General features: G+C 39.6%; 1 long non-coding RNA gene across 1 annotated transcript; it reads left to right on the top strand.

The window, feature by feature from the left end:
* Positions 1-13393: 13393 nt before the first annotated feature.
* Positions 13394-16531, top strand: LOC124473931. Its single transcript, XR_006956758.1, has 4 exons — positions 13394-13864; positions 14683-14906; positions 15967-16073; positions 16168-16531. It is a non-coding gene; the product is annotated as an uncharacterized LOC124473931 (long non-coding RNA).
* The last annotated feature ends 4319 nt before the right edge of the window (positions 16532-20850 follow it).

Raw genomic sequence — 20850 nt, 5'->3', positions numbered from 1 at the left:
ACTTCCTAACTACAAACATGCCAAGTTTCAAAGCTCTCAGGGCTTGTGTGATTGATCTGCATTAGTTTATATGCCAAAACTCCCATACGGACAGGCTATATTTTAGTCCTTTCTTGGTTTTGGGGTGTATAACAATATCTGTTAATTTAACAGTCTTAGCAGTAAAATATTTTTTGCCAAGAATCCATTTCATATATGGGAGACCTTAGAGATGATGAAAAACATTGTTGGGTTTAGTTCTACCTCCGGTAGGGGTATCTCAAAAACTAAATCCCTTTTAGATCATTTGTCACTAGCCTACATTTAGTTATTTAGCAGACGCTCTTATCCAGAGTGATCCAGAGAGTGTACGTGCAGTAACACAACTCAGTGGCACACACTAACTATTTTTGACAAAACTCTTTGTTCTGTGTTTAATTATGATCATAATCATGAACAACTAATTAAAGGAAAAATCATGAAATTATCATGAAAATTCACATTTTAATTCAAATGTTCATATTGATGTTGCATTCACTTCATAAATGATGGGTCACTGCGCCCTCGACATGAAAGTAGATAAACCGCTTTTCTAAGTACCAAGTAATATTGCAAATCAGCTATATTGGTGTTGGCAGGGGCGCCGTATGGCCCTCTATTTACTCCTTGGTATCGGATCGATACCACATTTTGCAGTATCGCACACCCCTAGCAGCTGCAGAGTGAGGCGAAAGAGGATCCCTCTAGATTGAAGAGAGCTTGATCGACTGGTTGAGCCTGCCTGGTGTGTAATACTGTTCATTCACCAATCAGAGGCTTAAACCCCCCCCCACTTGGTGACGGCGGCGACGGATTTATTTTGCTGCAGCAAGTTACACCTTGGATAAATGTAAGGATATATACATAAATGTAAGGATAAATAAATAAATGTAAGGATAAATCAATAAAAACACATTAAAACATATATATATATAAATATATATATATACACACACAAATATATGTAACATATATTTAGTGTTTCATTCAATTTTTTTAAAATATATTTTATATGTCATTTAAGTATTACATTATATAATGAGTCGTTTATTTAAGCTTTGTGTTATATAATTATTTATTTATCCAAGTATTTATTTATTTCGTTTTGGCCCCTATAATCTTCCATAGGTCTGAAGATAATCTGTGCCAAATTAGGTGAATATTTGATATTCACCAAAAACGTTTTATTCATTCATTCAGAATGGCAGCCACATCAATTCAGCTGGTATCAGTATTTAACATGTGTCATTTTCCAGAGATATGATCTTCATCGCCGACTTTGATCAGCTTTACCGGAATGTGAAAAGGTTTGTGAGGCTTGATCTGAAGACACATTTTTGCTTATTGCAGCGCCACCTAGCAGTGAAATGGCATGACCTATTTTGGACCTCTTTTGAACAGGGTCCCTAGTCCTTATACCAAATTTGGTGTCAATGCAGTAAAGAGGTGCTGAGATATGACCTCACTTCTTTTATGGTGGCTTGGTTGACGACTTTGATTGGCTGTTCCAGCCAAAAGGTTTAGAAAATCAAAAAAACATGTGATGTCTTTTGTGAGGCTTGGTCTGAAAATGATCTGTGCCAAATTTGGTGAAGATTGGATAACTTTATAGGAGAGGTAGCGAAGAAACATTACATTCATTTAAAATGGCGGCCACATCAATTCGGCTGGTATCACAAGTTAACATGTGTCAGACAGGGGATCAATAAAATATCATGAGACAAAGCAATCACTTAAATAAAACAAAAAAATCTATAGTTATTGGTCAACACACAATCCTGCCTATTGTAGTGCCCGTAGACGTCAAATGACACTACCTGTCTCAGACCTCTTAATAAGAGGGTTCTGAGTCCATAAACCAAGTTTGGAGTCAATGCATCAAAGATTGGATAAGATATTACCTCACTTCCCATTTTCCAGATCAGTTGCTCAATTTGTTTGGCTGTAATTAACAAACGGTTGCGAAAATCAAAACGCCATGTGATATCTTTCGTGAAGCTTGGTCTGAAGATGATCTGTGCCAAATTTGGTAAAGATTGGACAAACTTTATAGGAGAGTAGGCGAAAAAACTTTATTCAATCAAAATGGCGGCCACATCAATTCGGCCACATCAATTTGATTGGCTGTAACTAACAAACAGTTGTGAAAATCAAAACGCCAGGGGATACCTTTTGTGGGGCTTGGTCTGACGATCATCTGTGGCAATTTTGAAAAAGACACTTTTCCTTACCATTCAAAATGGCGGGGAATCTATATAACTGGGTATGACATCATAGAGTGCATTGGACTTGTCTTGATCCAGGGAATCCAATGGTACCTAATTTTAGAAAATGCGGCATATTGTTCAAAAGAAACGTGTGTAAACACACCTTCAACTTTGACCCATTAATGACGCTAGATGGTTGGAATGGGAGACATGAAACTTGGTGAAATTGATGAGGGGATTGGTCCCAAAGAGTGTGCCAAAACCACTTTTGACAATTTGGTTCTAGACTCCCATGGCAGAAGAAGATGTGTAACTAGAGAGGGTACAATATCTGGGGAAATTGTGGGGTGTGCTTGCTTGCTTCGGTTGCAGAGGGGTCCGTATTTAAATGACATTTTTACAACTGATGGGTAGAATAGAGGAGGAAAACAATTTTTTGCAAAAAATATTTTTCAGACACAAAATTACAAAAACACCTGCGTTATGGATGTGACGAGAAATGACAGTCATTTTCTGGAGACTGTACTTTTTTCTGTAACTCTGTGAACCCTTAAGTCAAATGTAGAAAGTTTGATATTGACATGATCATGGAGTTTTAGGTGAACATAAAAATAGCAATTTTTTAAACATTTAGTCTTTTATGCAGAATTTTATGAGGAAAAACCTGCGTTATGGATGTGACATTATTCTGTTATGGATGTGACGTGTCTGAAATACACACAGAATCTGTTGGGAAATCAAGAATCAAACTTTCACAGCGCTTTTCTCAACATCTAAAATAACTTGTGAAATAGTTTTAACATTAAGAAAACCATCTAAAATGTCACTGGAGATTTTCAAGATGGCCACCAAAATAGCATTGATAATGACATGTTGGGCCCTATTTTAACAATCTGAAACGTAAGTATCAAAAAGTGAAACGCAAGTGAGTTTGTGGGCAGGACTCCGGCGCTGTTGCTATTATACCGGCGGGATAAATGACTGCGCCTGGCGCAAATCTAAAATGGGTTGGTCTGAAGTGGCTACATTACTCATGGGTGTGGTTTCGGCGTAACGTGCAATAAACCAATCAGAGCAACATCTCACATTTCCTTTAAGAGCAGGCACGCTTGTTTTCTTGCGGATTGCTATTATAACGGAATTTGCCACAATTGTTAAAAATCAAGTTCACATACAGAGACTCATGAAACTCTTTTCAATCATTGACATGGAAGAAATGTAACGTAGCTTGCAGGAAAAGGAGCCTGGCCTCGCCAGTAGTGCACACGAGCCAATCATGCACCCTTAAAATAGCATCTGAATAACGCGCCATTGACTTTAGACAAACTTTTTTCTGGTCTGTGGCGGAATTGTTTTTTGCAAACTGCAAAATAACACAAAGGAACGTTTGCGCCGGAACACGCCCCCTCTTTTTGCTGAACTGCCCTGGGAGCGCAAGTTCCTTCCCCAATTTACCGACGTGCGTCTGTGAAGGGAAAAGTCTGCTTTCCGTTGAGTTCAAAATAGGAATGATACTTGTGTCAGTGTACAAAGTCAAGTGCGCTAGTTACAAGAAAAGGACCCCTTATCTTTTTTTAGATGGAGTTGTTGTCAAATTACTATTATAAAAGTTCAGAATGGTCACAATCATCTTTAGCTGTGAATACTCTCACACAGTCTTACAAATGATTGAGTAATGAACACAAAAAATGTATTTTTTTAAATATTTGTCTTTTTTGGGAAACCAGCATTTCACATATGACGTTTTAACGTCATGGATGTGACCCGTCTGGACCAGTCTTCTGCAAATTACATAAAACGCCTACATGAATAGTGATTTTCAACATTAAACTATTAATTAAGCACTGAAATTAAAAACATTGAGTTACAAATAAACTGTGTGAAATACCCCCAAAACACAGTCAATGACCCCTTTAAGACATCTTTGATCGAAGCTATCAATTCTACCTCAGCTTGATCCGACAGGTAGCGCGAGCAAATTACAGAGCGCCGCCTTAATGCCTAAACCAATCGAGTCCCTCGAGCACTTTCGAGTTGCCTCTCTAGTAGGAGGTATTACAAACATGGAGCGGGGATCGAGGTTATGGCAAAGACAGTTACGGCAAGACAATTAGGCTACTCGAAATGTCTGCATCACTGGAGAAGATGTCGATCATTGAAGATGTTTAGGCTATATCATGTTACCCATGATTACGACTATAATCATGACTGGAATGTCTGTTTCACTGAAACACGACGGTGAAAGGGGTTATAACAGCCGAAAACACGATTGTTAGCTTTGCCGTTTCATTTGAAAACGTTTCCATTGTGTTGTGAACAGTGTATTGTGAAGATTTACATTGTGTAACGTCCGTAACGTCATGTCCATAACACATCATTAAAGTTTTTAAAAGTAACAGAGGGGCAAGATTTTTTATTAAACTAACCATTGGTATAAATAAGCTTTGCACAGAAACTTTGGATGTTGTAGCATCGGCGCTGTTTGATAGGCATAAACTTATTCTACAAAACGTTACGGACGTGACCTGGCCATGGAACTCACTGACTCATAAACAAGAGGCTTAATGCATTTTAGGAGTTGTGCTTTTAACTCAAGCTGAGCATACACAATGCTCTATCATTCCCTTGTCAATTAGGAAAATGCTAAATGGTAACATTTTATTGAAAATTGGAGTCCATTTACCTTGTTCTTGAAATGGTACAAAACGGCCATTTGACAAATGTTTTTTTTGCATGAGTGCACAACTTGTATATTATGTAAAAGAGTGCAATTGTCTATAAATTTAGATCAGAGTGGTTACATGCAACAAAATATAGACCTAAGTGAACATTTTAACAACAGTTATATTTGTGTGGGAACAACTTTTTTTTCGATGGTAAGGGTGACCTTTGCTAGCCTGGCTCTGCCCTCCTACGTACTTCCGCTCAATTTGGATTTTGCTTCTGTACTAGGGCTGTGTTCGAAATGTCTTAAAATGCGTCCTTCCTTCCTTCCTTCCTTTTAAGACAGCGAGGTCTGTTCGAAATGTCTTAAATCTTCTATTCCTGTCTAATAAGATACCTTGAAATACGTCACATAACGGTCATTTTTTAAGAGAGCATCTGAGCTGCCTTGCTGTCTTAATGGCAGCACGTATTACCCATAACTCTGTGCGCGGGGTTACCGTGAGCAACAAGTTAAACAGAATCCTTTGACCGCCATTGCTCTAAGTTTTTACAATTCATATTTCAGCTAAACGGTACCTGTAAATCAGCATCTGAATAAAAATGTATCGAGAAATGGGCAGTGCAGTTGCTGAAAATGTACTTATTTTATTGATGACACTCCTAATTTGTAAATTTGCTCCGACTTTTCGATAACGTACGGTACCTAGCATCGCAGTGCAGAGCAGACGCTAGCTAGTTGCTGCGTTTTATCATAATCCTATCAAATGAGTGAAATACAAACACAAATGTTATGAGCTATTGAGCCTATTTCTAACACAAGTTTAAATACAGCTTAACTTGACTTAGTGTGACAATAAACTCAATGCAATTGACTGCCGTCTGACAAAGTGCACTAGTGCGAGCACACAAGTACACGCAGCGCGATGACGTACATCCTGACTTAATAGGCTGTTCGAAAACAACGGTTTTTAAGATACCTTACCCCGAAGAGAGCTGTCTCGTTAGACACCTGTCTAGTAAGACATCAAGGATTAAGACAGCTGTCTTAAGTTTTCGAACACAGCCTAGGTCTGGGAGCTCGGTTCTGAAGTCGGTTTTCAATTTTTTTGTAGGTCCAATCAGCGAACAGAGGGAGTGGCTTAGAACAATGACGTTAATGTTGTGCACTTGTTTGAGTAGTTCAGTAATGGCGGCGGAGAAAGATGCGAGCGACACTATTCTGCGGGTGTGGCAACGCTGCCGAATATAGGTTAAAGCCGGAGCAAGAACATTCCTTGCTGAATTTTGTTGGTGGCCATGATGTTGTGGCCCTCCTCCTCGCGGGGTTCGGGAAAAGTTTGATTTTCCAGCTACGGCAGCTAGCTCCGTTACAGTAGTGGTGAAGGAGTTGGCTAACGCGAACGCTTGCGATTGGTTATGGCAAATCAGAGTGGCTCTGGACGGATCCAATAGTTTTAAACTTCAACAGAGGACCCGCCTTCAAGGAAGTTAACGTTTGTCAATCGAGAGATCCCAGACCCTCTGTACAAATGAAATGTACGAGGGTCTGGTTAGGACCAGGCTAGACCTTTGCATGGAATTGCCCTTGTCTTCTCATTTCCCCTGCAAGAGGGAATGGTGATCAGCAACCTCATAGTTGAATCTAAACAAATACATTTGGCAGACTTGACCTAATCTCTATGACTTAAAGATCCTGTAAAGTGGAATTAAAAACGAGTTTCAAGTTCACCATACCACAGAATAATGTGTTATTAACTACCCATCCAAATTCTTTTTTTTTTTTTTAACAAGTATGTTAAATTAGGCTTTGAAATCGTAAGAAAATCAGCAGTCTTCCCTGTTCGAGACTGGGGGGGCGTGTCTGCTGAAGGAGCTGAAGCCCGGCCCCCTCGCTGGAAGGCGCCGCCTCTCTCAAGTAAGTTACCTACGACCCATCCAGATAATGGACGCCACGTCAAGCCGAACAAAACAGTATAGAATTATAATGTATTTGTTCAATGAGTGAAACATACAGATGCATATAAATGAAAATGTTCCCCTGAACTGTAACACAGGAGTTAACATTTACACCAGAGACAGCACAGACAGTGAGCTCTCCAACTAGGTACTTCTAGCACATTGGCTAGCCTACCATAAATACCATCATTCTACACCGAGTAGCCTAATATCAAGTTAGCGGTTTGCACTAACTCATAGCAGAGATACCTCTGGAAAAGTTATCTAGTATAAGTATAACAAGCACGCAGAACTGAGTGATGAACTGCTGGCGGCGGTGGATGGTCCAGGTGCGACCGGAGGATGAACGACCGGGGGGGCGATGCTCGGTACGGCTCCGCGCTGCATGAGAAGCAATGTGTTGCAATGTAACAATGCAAAACGAATAATTTCTGTTTACTTGGACGAGCCTATGCAACAGTCCCGATGCGCGGCCACGAGAAAATGAACGAATCACTCTTTGAGAGGACTCGTTACTCCCGAGTCCTTTTAAGGATTCGTTCAAAATGAACGAATCGTTCACGAACGACACATCACTACCAGAGATACCAACTTCCTCTGGAAGTTGATTGGATTGAACGTTGCCCTGTGTGTCACATATAAGAAACTGAAGATATGACATTTCACCAGTAGATTTCTGTTAGATTTAGGTATGTTCATTCATTGTCACATAAATCGAACTAATAATTTTCACATAGGCCTAAACCAAGTTTTAGATGCAAAGCTGTTGTTATAGATTAAACACACATAAAAAAGGGTCAACATGATTTTTTTAAGGTTCTCAAAATTGTAACTTACTGCTTTTTAACTTCATCTTGAAGTGGGTAATCAAAAAATCTGTCTGTGAACATCAACCTGTATTTTTGTACACCCTTCGACCAGTTAGCTCCTGCGATTCCCACACAACACTAGCCTAGAACAACGGCGCCGAAGACAAGCAATGCATGCTAGCTAACTTTACTTAGGCCTACTTGTTGCTGGTGTGTTCCTTGACTCTCCTCCTGTGGTTGTTGACCTGCATGGTTGTTGAAATGACTATGAGTGTGCACCTCTGCAAACCAGGGTGATCAGATGAGAATGACTAAATTTGAGGCATCTTACAGCCTGGTTTCTAAATTAACACCCGCCAACCCGCCAAATGCGGGTTAAAATTAATTTTGGCGGGTGTTAATAAAAACTCACTAGCCAGTTTGGCTGGTGATACATGAGGCATTACATGAATGATACATAAGGCTCTGTTCTCGGCATGGTTCTCGGTCATTTTTCATTTTTTATTTTTTTGGGTTCACGGTGAAAACCGGCGCGAGAAACCGTAGAAACGCACCGAGCGTCCACCAGAAAACACAAGGAAGAGGTCAAACGAAGCATAGCGGATCATAGGAGGTAATAAGAGCTAGCTAGAGTAGTAAAGTAAAAAGTTAACTTAATGCGGTGGTGGTTAGGACAAAGTTCTGGGGGCGAGAAGAGGAACGAGGCAGGGGATGAGGATATTGATAGCACTAGAGAAACGAGGAAAAGAAAATGTAATGCCAAATGGCTGACGGGTCGGGAATAGCTTGTGTTTGACAATGAAAATGTTGTAATGTTTTGTAAGGATTGCCGCATGTAGTCTACGCATAAGAAAAATTATGTTGCTTACTGACACAGTCTAGTGTAATGTAAATACACTGTTCTTAATAAAGAGTATATTAGGTCAGTTTAATTAAAACCTGCTTATGACAAAACGTTAGTGTAAATGCATGGGCAGGAGTCAATCTCATCATAATGCGAATGGACGTTTTAGCCATTTACAATAAATTGTGTCCTTACTTAGTCACGTGTTGGTGATTTCACATACCCTTGCATCATACTTCTGTGCTTCATTTAACTTCATTTTCTGTGTTTTTCATGCCAACAATATTAATAAAAATCAAATGCATTCAGTGAAACTCATAATTGTTCTTATTTTCACCGGAAAGAATTTGGCTAGTGGAAATTCTGATTGGCTGGTAACTTTCTAAAGTTACCAGCCAAATTGGCTGGTGATCAAAAAAAGTTAATTTAGAACCTTGCTTACAGCAACGGGGGCTACGAGCCATTGCGATACATCCATTGTAAACATGGCATGTTGCCGCCCCTCTCCTCCTCATTAGCATTTAAAGCTACAGACACCAAAACAGCGCGTTCTGAGGAAAGCTCATTGTGGGACTAATCGTAGTGGCTATAATTCTGCACCATGGCTGAATTTCAGGAAAGAAACTTCAGATACAGTATTAGGGGACCACTAAGGCCTATATAAAAGCATCCAAAAACAGCATTTCATGTCTCCTTTAAGCCGTTAAGAAGTAGCGTTGCACATATGTGGTCCTTTGAATGCGGGTCTCACAGCACGTCGCACGTGTTGCAACTGACTATTTTCCATAGACAAAAACGATATGACAAACGCTATAGTATGACTTTAAAATGTACAATTAGGAGGCTAACAAGTAACACTAGCAGGTAGTAGCATTGCTACTAGTATTATGCTAGGATGAAAGTCAGTTTTGAAACTCACGCATCTAGTAAAGTCTTACTGTCTGCCTGTCCTTTCACCTAAATTCATGAATCGTTTTAAAAACACCAACTATTCTGACATTAACCCCCAAAAATAGGCCATGAGAAGGCTGTTGACTGATAACCAGGCCCAAACGTAATTCCCAATTCCGCGGGTTTTCATTGGAATTCAGCACTTGCTAATCAGCTACGTTTGGGCCTGCTGATAACGTCAAGTCACAAATGAAAGGGCGCCAACTACAGTAGCTAGCGTTAGGCCAAGCTGTAGCTCTAGCTACTTCGTTAGGGAACTGACTAACTTAAAGTTAAGGTGCAGGTGCAGCAATAAAGTACTATTAATACATCTTCAAGACATGGCTTTTCGTGTGGTTAGCTTTTAGCCTAAATTAACACGATTTTAAAATTTGCACTGGTTAGCCAGCCTCACAATTAGCTGTTAGAGCTAGATTAGTTTGATAAAACAGGCCTAAACAAATCAAGAACGTTAGATAATTTTAAAACAATTACCTTTTAAATACTGAAATTGTTGTAGGATCCATACCCGGATAAGCCCTTCCATCTTCATCCCTAGTTTAAAGTGTTCAGACGACTTGCAAAGGCTCGAGAGTATAACTGAACTAGTTTTTATGTTGCACATACCAGATTGTTAGCTGTTTTGCTTTGCTTGTTAGGATCATTTTTGGTGACACAGACTCTGACAGTGAGGCAGATGAGAGGAACAAGAGAAGACGCACCTCCACTCCATTGCCTCCTATTCCTCCACCCACTCTAAATGTAGTTTGCCAGACCACTACTAGACCTCTGCCAAACCAGAAGCATACTACAGCTCCTGCACCACTTGTCCCTAGCCCTCCACCTTACATGCTTCCAAGTCCTCCACACCACTTCTCTGCTGGACATCGTCCAGATTTGAGGAGGCAATCTGACCGTGGTTGTGACACAGGTAGGCCTACTTCAAAAAAACACTTTCATATCACAGGTCTTATCAAATGTCTTTGTTCTTAATGTGCTCAATTTACCTACCTGTCCTCAGCTCCAATGTCAGTGGTTGACACCCCTACGAGTCTGCCCTCAAGTCCTGTGTGCCGGATCTCTGCCACCCCTCTGTCAGAAAATGGTCAAGACCACCTGTTCGTCCCTAGCTTTAGACAAAGGACCACATATGTGCAACGCTACTTCTTAACGGCTTAAAGGAGACATGAAATGCTGTTTTTGGATGCTTTTATATAGGCCTTAGTGGTCCCCTAATACTGTATCTGAAGTCTCTTTCCCGAAATTCAGCCATGGTGCAGAATTATAGCCACTGCGAGTAGTCCCACAATGAGCTTTCCTCAGAACGCGCTGTTTTGGTGTCTGTAGCTTTAAATGCTAATGAGGAGGAGAGGGGCGGCAACATGCAATGTTTACAACGGATGTATCGCAATGGCTCGTAGCCCCCGTTGCTGTAAGATGCCTCAAATTTAGTCATTCTCATCTGATCACCCTGGTTTGCAGAGGTGCACACTCATAGTCATTTCAATGAAGGGAAAGGCGGATATCGCGCGCCATAACACCAACAGCAGAATGCTATCCAAATAACAAAGAAGTGTACAACACTGGCGTTACAGCGTTTGTACTCACACACACACTTGATGCCATCTACCTTTAAATTAGCGACAGTAACTCAGCTAGCTCGTTATGGAGGATTATAGGGGCCAAAACTAAATAAATAAATATTATAACACAAAGCTTAAATAAATGACTAATTATATAATGTAATGCCTAATTGACAGACAAAATATATAAATTACAAATTAATTGAGACACTAAATATATAAATGTTACATGTATTTGTGTGTATATATATTTACGTTTTAATGTGTTCACATTTATTTATTTATACTTACATTTATTTATTTATCATTACATTTATTTATTTATCATTACATTTATCCACGGTGTAACTTGCTGCAGCAAAATAAATCCGTCGTCCCACGTCACCAAGTCAGGGGGCGGATTCAAGCCACTGATTGGTGGTTCAACTTGAATCGACTGCTTTTGACTATTGCAAGATGGCAGCACCTTGTTTTGTTTTTTTACCTTGTACGGATTCAATGAATGAAATATTGAATGCTACAGTGGTCGAAATGTTAGCGGTTGCTGAAGAGATGTAGGCACCTGCCAATTCACTTCTTTTTTACATCATATTGAGAGCTTCGCTAAAATTATAGGAATGATATTGGCCTAACTGACACAGACATCAATGAAAATGTGTTCACGATCCTCAGCGAGATGATACAGCATAGGGGTGGTCAAATCGATCTCAAGACTGACAGTGGCCGGGTTGGGAAACCCGGCAACTATCGATACCAACGTTGGTATCAATAGCCTGATTGATAGCGTGATAAGATCGATACTTAAGTTTCATTCCACACTGAGTACACAACTCCCTTTACATCATAGTGGTTGTGCAAACACCGTCTAACTTCGCTCAAACTCACTTTGTCCCTCCCCTGCTAGGCTGAGTTGTTGCCGTGTACGTGCAGTAACACGGCTCAGCGGCACACATTAACAGTATTTTTGACTAAACTCGTTGTCCTGTGTTTTATTATGATCATAATCATGAACAATTAATTAAAGGAAACATTTTAAATGTTCATTCAAATATTGATATTGATGATGCATTCACTTAATCAATTATGAGGCATTGCTTTCCCCGACACGAAAGTAGATAAACTACTTTTCTAAGCCAAAAGTATCGGTATTGGCAATACTGGCCCTGTATTTACTCCTTGGTATCGGATCTATACCACATCGTGCAGTGTCGCACATCCCTAGCAGCTGTAGAGTGAGGCGATAGAGGATCTCTCTAGATTGAAGAGAGCTTGATCGACTGGTGGAGTCTGCTTGGTGTGTAATACTGTTCATTCACCAATCAGAGGCTTTAACCCGCCCCCTGACTTGGTGACGGGGGACGACAGATTTATTTTGCTGCAGAAAGTTACAACGTGGATAAATGTAAGTATAAATAAATAAATGTAAGTATAAATAAATAAATGTGAACACATTAAAACGTAAATATATATATATATATATATATATATATATATATATATATATACACACACTCTCATTTAATTTGTAATTTATATATTTTGTCTGTCAATTAGGCATTACATTGTATAATTAGTCATTTATTTAAGCTTTGTGTTATAATATTTATTTATTTAGTTTTGGCCCCTTTAATCCTCCATAGCTCGTAGCCCCGTTGCTGTAATATGCCCATTCTCATCTGATCACCCTGGTTTGCAGAGGTGCACACTCATAAATAATTTCAATGAGGAGAAAGGCGGATATCGCCCATGCCATAACACCAACAGCATTACGGTTATCCAAATAACAAAGAAGTGTACAACACTGGCGTTAAAGCGTTTGTATTCACACACATACTTGATGCCATCTATCTTTACATTAGCAACAGTAACTCACCTGTCAGCTGCAGAGCTAATGTTACAGCCACGTTCTAAGGGTAGCAAGCTAGGTAACCATATACAGTAAAGCAACAAAATGATATAGCGTTAGTTAGCTTACTTGTCCAAGGTTTGTAGCTTGACCAAGGAGAGTTAGTAATGATCCAGAATTTTATTGGCCAGTTTTGTATTGGCTCAAGTTGAGGAAACAGTAGAGGCTGAAATGTTTTTGCCTCCACCAAACAAGTAAATAAGAAATAAGCAAATCAGCAGTAGCCTAAGTGAGCAAGCGTGAACCACCAGTGTTTCTTCTTGCTGCATATCTTTTACTGTCTGCGGTGGGTACTCAATAAACGGACTCCGGTCCGGATCCGGACCGCAATACCTAGACGCAATTCATTGGTGCGTGATTTTGTGCTATAGCCTATATATTTTTTCCAAGTAGATGTGCTTTATATCTCCCTTGTCCAATCTAAAGCTCCAATCAGGAGCTGTAATAACTGTAATCACCATGACAACTCACTCACTCAACGTTGCCCGCAACCTCTGTGGGTCACGTAGGTTTTGTGTCATTTGCAACAACGCAGTCTAATCGATTTGCTAACGGTAGCTAGCCTACCTGTTTCTTCCTTAGCAAAAATCATGGCGTGACAAAACCCAGCAAAAAGTTGTTTCCGAAAATTGCAAATTTCAGACAGAATGGACTGGCAAGTACGCATTTGTGTTGCCGTTGGGGAGCAAAAAAACGATGTGTTTAATCTGCAATGAGACGGTTGCCCTTGTCAAAAGTCGTAGAGCTAACGTGAAATGTCACTATGACACAAAGCATAGATACTTTGAACAAAATTACACCCAGAAGTCTGGTCTATGGGAGAAAGATGTCCAGGGGGTGCCCTCCTAAACCTACACCTATTTTGAATGGGAGTCAATGGGAGAGGTAAGGGCCAGAAAAATAAACCATGGTCCGTTCCGGACCTAGGAATGAATGGGAATTTGGTGAGTGGACTTTTTGAGTTTCTAACTGAGTACCCCTGTTTTAGGGGAAGCCGAGCTTCTCTTGCAGTCTTAAAGAAATCTCCTACTGTCATGGATTTTATTAGGAAGGTGACCAAGGCATAAACAGCTTGTGGCAAGTAGAAAAAACTACCTCTCAAAAGTAAGAACCTACAGGCCTTGTCCTCCATTGATCTTGTGGTGAGGGGCCATTCCCAGGCTATTACTCAACTGAAGGAGTTGGCTAGGATCATCAACATTTAGTGCCCTTAGAGGTGGCCAGGAAGAAGGTGTAAAACCAGAAGAAGTGCTAGATAATTTAATAGGAGTTTATGTCTCGGAATAAAAAATGAAATTGAATATTACAAATTACTGTCAGTGTATTTTGATCTTCAGAATGTAATTTTACTCTATGTGCATATAGGGGTGGGCCAGGGATGTCAGGGGGTTGGTGGCAATGTAAGTATATGGATATTTGCCACGGGGCGATGGCTTCAATTACCTCTCTTTTTTACCATACATGTGTTTGCATCCCTGGTAACAGTTACAATGTTAGTAAGTTATATAGTCTCCCAATGAAGTAGTTTTATTGTTATCAAAAGTGAAAGAGAAAAACTTGGATATGGACTGATGTTGCATTAAAGCCTTGTCCTTAAGAAACCTTAAAAACAGACCAAACTAATACACTTGGCCTGGTACCTGGCGTATCGGATTTAACAGTTTGTATCCTATATGTTTTTGTATGGTTCCATCAAACTGAAATAATAGAAACAGATTGTAATTTCATTACATCATGATAAACGTTAAACTGTGTTTTCTAGGATCTGAAACTACTACTGATAGCACACAGAACCAGGCAAGACATTACAAACTTCTTCAGGAGCTGTACAAATCCAAGCTCAAACCCAATAAGAAGGATGTTGCCCAGCTGTTGGACCTTGAGTACCAAGCAAGATGGAAATTCATCGACTCTGATGCTCTTAGGGAGCGGGACAGGCCTACCAAGATTCTTCAAGCATATCCCTGCTTCAGAGAACTGGATCATGTAAGCATATATAGGGTTATTGGTTAAGTTCTATTTTGCTCATTCTGTTTCAAGTTTTGGGACTTGATAGATGTTTTTACATAACTTTGTGTGGAAAGTGATCATTTTGTCCTGTTTAGTCAAATTAATTTAGTCCACAAATTCCACTTCCACAGTGGTTCAAGAAATTGATACAAATTAAAAGATATATTCCTCAATCAGGAAAACGCTCACTATTTGTCTGAACTAAAGTACCGCTGGGAAACCTTTTTTGAGAATGCACAGTTTTATGGAGTTTAAAAAAAGTAATGAGGCCTCCGTTGTCAGATAAAGGTAATTGCAGTTTATTGAGAATCCCATGTTGGTAAAAAACCTACAGTCAGTGAAAAACAAATCTAATACCGTTTATCATGAGTTCGTAATTACAATGGTGAATTATGTTCTTGTAGTTATCTGTAGTCTGTTATTTTGACTATTTCGGTTCTTGAAGTGGTATTTACTAAAAAGAGACACTCTTACATAGCTTTAGTGTTCCTGTTCATACATGGGAGACTCTGACAGAACACCATCTCTGTAGCACTCCATCCAGTCCAGAACCCGGGGTCCTGAAGTCTCGACTCATACGATACTCAAACGATGTTAATATACCTCTCTGATCTAACGAGTCTGACTAGCTGTCGTGACCACTCAGGTGGGATTTGGCTAAGATGGAAAGCTGGAGAGATGGTTGTTCTGTCAGTTCTCTTGTCTGCACAGGAACTATAGCTCTTTTGCAGTGCCCAATTAAGTAGCCTACCTCACTAACCAGTTCTGATATTACGTGCATTATGAGTCATTTATGCAAAATAATATACATTCAATTTATTTGTCATCAATTTTGACATATTCATCATTGAACTTGAAATACTTGTATTTTTGTGGATTATCTCATTAGACATAATGCTTAATTGTGTTAATTTCTATATTTTGCAGTGAATGGTGCTATCAGAATCCCATGTCAGACTCCCATGTTAGTATAAGGTTTTTTGTGTTTTTTTACCGATTGCAGTAAAAAATAATGAGACAAAAAAATGTTTCACAGTAAAGCAATCTGTTGCCGTGATTAAGGCTTTGCCAGACTTGTTCCCATCATCTGTGGCTCACAAGAAATTAGGACATGCAAGTGCGGCTATGCTTCACATCCTTAAGGTAAGAAATGTATGGATGTATTTTTCATATTACTTGATCATATTCTCTTAACAGTGACTTGTTTAAGTGATCATTTTTGTTTTTCTAGTTTCAGTCTGCAGAAGACCCCAACACCTTTCTTCAGGCAAGACCACTCTCCAGCCCTGTTGTGATTGTCTGTGAAACCAACTGCATACTGGCCATTGGAACCATGCCTGTGCTGACCTTCCCAAAGGAAGACCTCTCTGTCAGTGTGATGTACATCCTTGCATGTTACTACACCTTTCACCTTACATATTCCTCTCTGTGCTGCAGACAGAAGTCCTCTTGGACTCCATCCATGACCGAGATATGACTTTGTCATATAAAAAAGCAATGGCTGAGTGGAAGACGTTCATTGCTGAATAGGCTTGAACATTAGTAATAACGTAGATGCCTGACCCCAATACAATGTTTTGGAGGAGCTGTTGTTGTTTTTTCAGCCTCCCAGAAAATGTATGACATTTCTCTGTCAAATGATGCTGTTTAATTTGGCCCCTTCAGCTTTTCAGCCTTGGGGTCTTCATGTATGCTGTTGTTGTTTTTTCAACCTCCCAGAAAATGTGTGACGTGTCTCTGTCAAATTATATTATTTAATTTTGCCCATTCAGATTTTCAGCCTTCGGTCTTATGCTCTACTGTTGTGCACCTAAACAAATAATAAAGAGGTGATAAGAAATTTGACTGGTATCTTAATTTTTTAGGCAAGCCTTTTACATTTTCTATTATGTCAGGATTACAGATTTTTTTACTTTAATATGACATTTCAGGGATTTTGCCTTATTTCAAGAACTGTGTAAAGCAGTATATGCTAAATTTAAGCAGATTATACTACACACTGAGAAAAAAGTACTTACATTGTATTATATCAAGAAAATAATACCTAGTGTGTAGCTTTACGACACTAGTTTTTACTTAATTTAAGAACATTTTCCAACATATTGAGAAAAGAAAGCTTATATATTTTAAGCGTATTAAGGCAAATGCACTCGTTATTAGTGAGAACACACTAGTTTTAAGGTATCTGTAAGTTTGTTGAGGTTAGATATTTTTTCTTGTTTTAAAAACTCTGGGCAAGTCAAATTTTCTTGTTCTGTTGGCAGATAATTTTGCTTATTTTAAGTAATATTCACTTAAATTTGGTACTTTTGTTCTTGTTTTTTTAAGCCCGCTTTTTGCAGTGTAGTAGTTGTAGCCTACAATTTACCGGGGCAGCTTCTCCACACAGCAGGGCTATTTCGCATTTTGCCTTGTTGATAGCTACCACTGACATTTTAATGAATGTCTGAATTTTGCCTAAACACATTTCAAGCTTATTTACGTTTTAGGGGGTGTAACCGGCATGGTCTTGCAAGTTCCGTCAGAAGTATCTGGCCAATGTTCACCCCCACGGGGAGTCAAACCTGCCACCTCTCGACTTCCAAGCGCAACCACTACCAGCTACGCCAAAGAAAAGCTAACTATTTGATGATGCGGGTGGCTTTTATATACCTGACGAATGAGTTTCACCGATTCACACCGGTTACAGGGGCATATTTTCAGTTAGCAGATGGTACTATTTGAATCGCGATTCCATCTGAGATGGCTACTGCTGGTAACGTTGTTGTTAAAATAAGTTTTCAAGGGGGTTCTTTATTAATGAATGAATGCAATATGAGTAGGTTAAATGCCTGAAAATATCACGAGAAGGGAAAAACTTACAATGACGTTTTTGATCGATGTCGTGAGGACGTAAACCCAAGTCTGCACACTTGGCCATGACAACTACAACAGTGACTTTAGAGAACTACATTCTACATTAATCTGTTTGAAACGCCCCCCAGCGTGGTGAACTGTGGGAAGGCAAGCGATGGCAAGCGATTTGTGTCGCTGCAGTGTGAACGCACCGTTACTATTGTAGTTGTCATGGCCAAGTGTGCAGACTTGGGTTTACGTAGTTGCAACATCGATCAAAATACAACTTGCATACAACATACAAAACTGTTTAATAGACATACATGTTGACATGTGTAAAAAACGTTTTACTATATTCCTCAGTCTCTGCTAATCTGTCGATATGATAGGGAGTTCCAGCCGGGCTAGCTAGCTAGTTACCACAGAACGAAGTTACGTAATGTGACTAAACTGACAAGTACAAGCACCCACAACTTCGGCAAACCTTGCGCCATGCATTGTTTTTTTTTAAATTAACATCTCTGTACAAATACAGTTATGTATCGTACAAGACTGGGTAAGCAGCCACACAAACGATTAGTTTCTCCACCTTGAAACCTAGAAATGTTTGCCATGGTGGCAACATTACGAGAAACAAGAAAACACTCCGATTGGCCATCGCTAGCGAAAATCTCTCCTCATTTGCATAAAGTTGAGAAAATCTCAACTCTGTCGCGTCGCTACCCACAATGCACCACGCAAGCGATTCGCCTGGCTTCATAGAAAATGAATGGAAAACATGTTGTCGCTCGCATCGCGTCGCTGCTGTGTGAACGCACTGTTACTCAGCTGGTACAATGCAAAGACAAAGTAATTTACACATGAAACACTCAGAGACTGGTAGGTCTGTTCAGATATCTGCAATTGATTTAGCTAGTGTTGCTGTTGTTGCTAAATTCGAGACGACTTTTTATTATGGTTACTGTGTGCACCTGCCCACCAAAGTAAATTCCTTGTTTGTGTACACTTACTTGGCGATTAAACTTCATTCTGATTCTGATACTAAAGAAACATGAAGCGTTTCATGTCCGGACAAATTCTAGTTGCCACTTGCCAGGCGAGCCGACGTCCATAGGGTATCAAACGCCGATTGTGCCAAAACGTCTGAACTGTCGTTCGTGTACACACGTCAATTTTTGACGTGTACAGACGTCAAAAATTGACGTCTGTACACGTCCGTTTTTGACGTCTGTACACGTTTAAAATTGGGTGCTACCACTTCATTTTTTTCTGAGGGGAAACCAGATAACGATTATTGCAAGAGTGAAAACCTGTCCACACTCAACCAATCTTGATTGAATTAAGGTTAAGAAATAGGCTAATATAAATTGGCAACAACTGTAGGCTATTTTGTAAGTTACTGAAAAAATGATTACATTTGTAAACTATATCATAGTCACATTTCGAAAAAGGTATACATTTCAGTTCGTTAAAATGCCCACTAGATGGCAGTGTGTGTGCACAAATAGTAAGGGCAGAGCCTCTGATCAATGTGATGGGTATAGCCAAGGATAAATTGTGGCGCAACAGCAAGCAAAATAATATTAAAATAAAACAGGTTAGGAATACACAGGGTTGAAGACAGCTGGACAGTACACAGAGTAGCCTTAGTCAAGAAATAAAACACGTAATACCCATGGCAATATACAAGTAATATCCAACACAAGGAATGTAAAATATACTTTTAATGTAATTGAGAGTAAATGAAATGTACAGGGTCTGTTTTTTTTCCCCAGGATAGGGATGGGAACTTATCAGTAGTAGTGGTTTCCAACCCTGGTCCTCAGGATAACGACCCATTCATTTGAATCAGGTGTGTTGGAGCAGGGAAACATCTCAAACATGCAGGACAGGTCTATAGAGGATAGAGACTTGTGTTATGCTGGGTACACTCATGTTTTAAAATGTGAGACCACAAATGGGACAAGAAAATCCTAAATGTAACCTTTCTGATCCTATAGTGTGTGGTGTTTGTCGTTGGGGTTCCCCTCACACATCATGATTTTGGAGCGGCTCCGACGTTCTTCCGAGCAAGTTCGGCCACTCTTAACACACCTCACATCAAGGGAAAATCTGATAAAATAATCTGCAGATAATCGGGACATAACCTAGGATTGTCGGGACATTACCTAGGATTGTCGGAAGGGGGAAATCGGCCCCAAATCAGCCCAATTATCTTGTGGTGTATACCCAGCATTATTCAGAGCATGTTTGAACGGAGTTGTAAATTAGTGGAGCAAGGAACAGAGTGCCATTAATTAAACCTGAGCAAGGAGGGCATTATTAATGGCACAGATAATGTGATCAGATTTAATCTCCATGCTGCTATGTTGCATTGCCTGGGCAGCACCTTTGGCCAGAAATCTGGTGCATTCCTTTGCCTATTTGGTAGGCTATTGAATGTTTGAATCCTCTCTGACCATACATGGGGCATAGCGCACACATTTCTTTTTTCACTCATACTTTGGTGGTTGTAAAATTTCAGCATAATACTTTTTCATGCCAAAACTAATCTTTAATAAATGTGTATATGACCTTTCATCAATTATTTACAATCTCTTTGCATGCTCTGCGCTTGAGTCATTATAGGCTATGGTTGCATTCATCGCTGTTCCCAAGTCGAGGTGCATCATTTTTGTAAAATGAATGACACTGAACAGTTTGCCATGAAATGCTTGTTTTGTTGACTACAAAAACAAATTGTAGGCTTATGTGTTGCATCAGCAATAATTGGGAGCTCAATCAGTTGTCAATTATTCAATTAACATTTGTAGGCTTCAGAGTCGCTTATTTATGCATAAAGTTGAACACATTGTTTATGAAATGTCTAAAGTTGGCCAATTTAGATTATGTAGGCCTACCTTAATATTCTAACCCAAGGGGGTTAGTATAGCCTATTATGCAGTGTACATAATGCACTGTATATTTAAACATCAGTTCTCTGCTTTTTTTTTTTTTTTTTTTTTTTTACTGTCGGAGGCCGAACACACCACAAAACAAGGCTACAGCAAAATATAGGTTATTGACTTGACTAGGAATGAATTAG

The sequence above is a fragment of the Hypomesus transpacificus genome, chromosome 11, assembly GCF_021917145.1.
Source record: "Hypomesus transpacificus isolate Combined female chromosome 11, fHypTra1, whole genome shotgun sequence".
NCBI lineage: Eukaryota > Metazoa > Chordata > Actinopteri > Osmeriformes > Osmeridae > Hypomesus > Hypomesus transpacificus.
The sequence above is the reverse complement of the archived record's forward strand: the minus strand, read 5'-3'. Positions and strand labels throughout refer to the sequence as shown.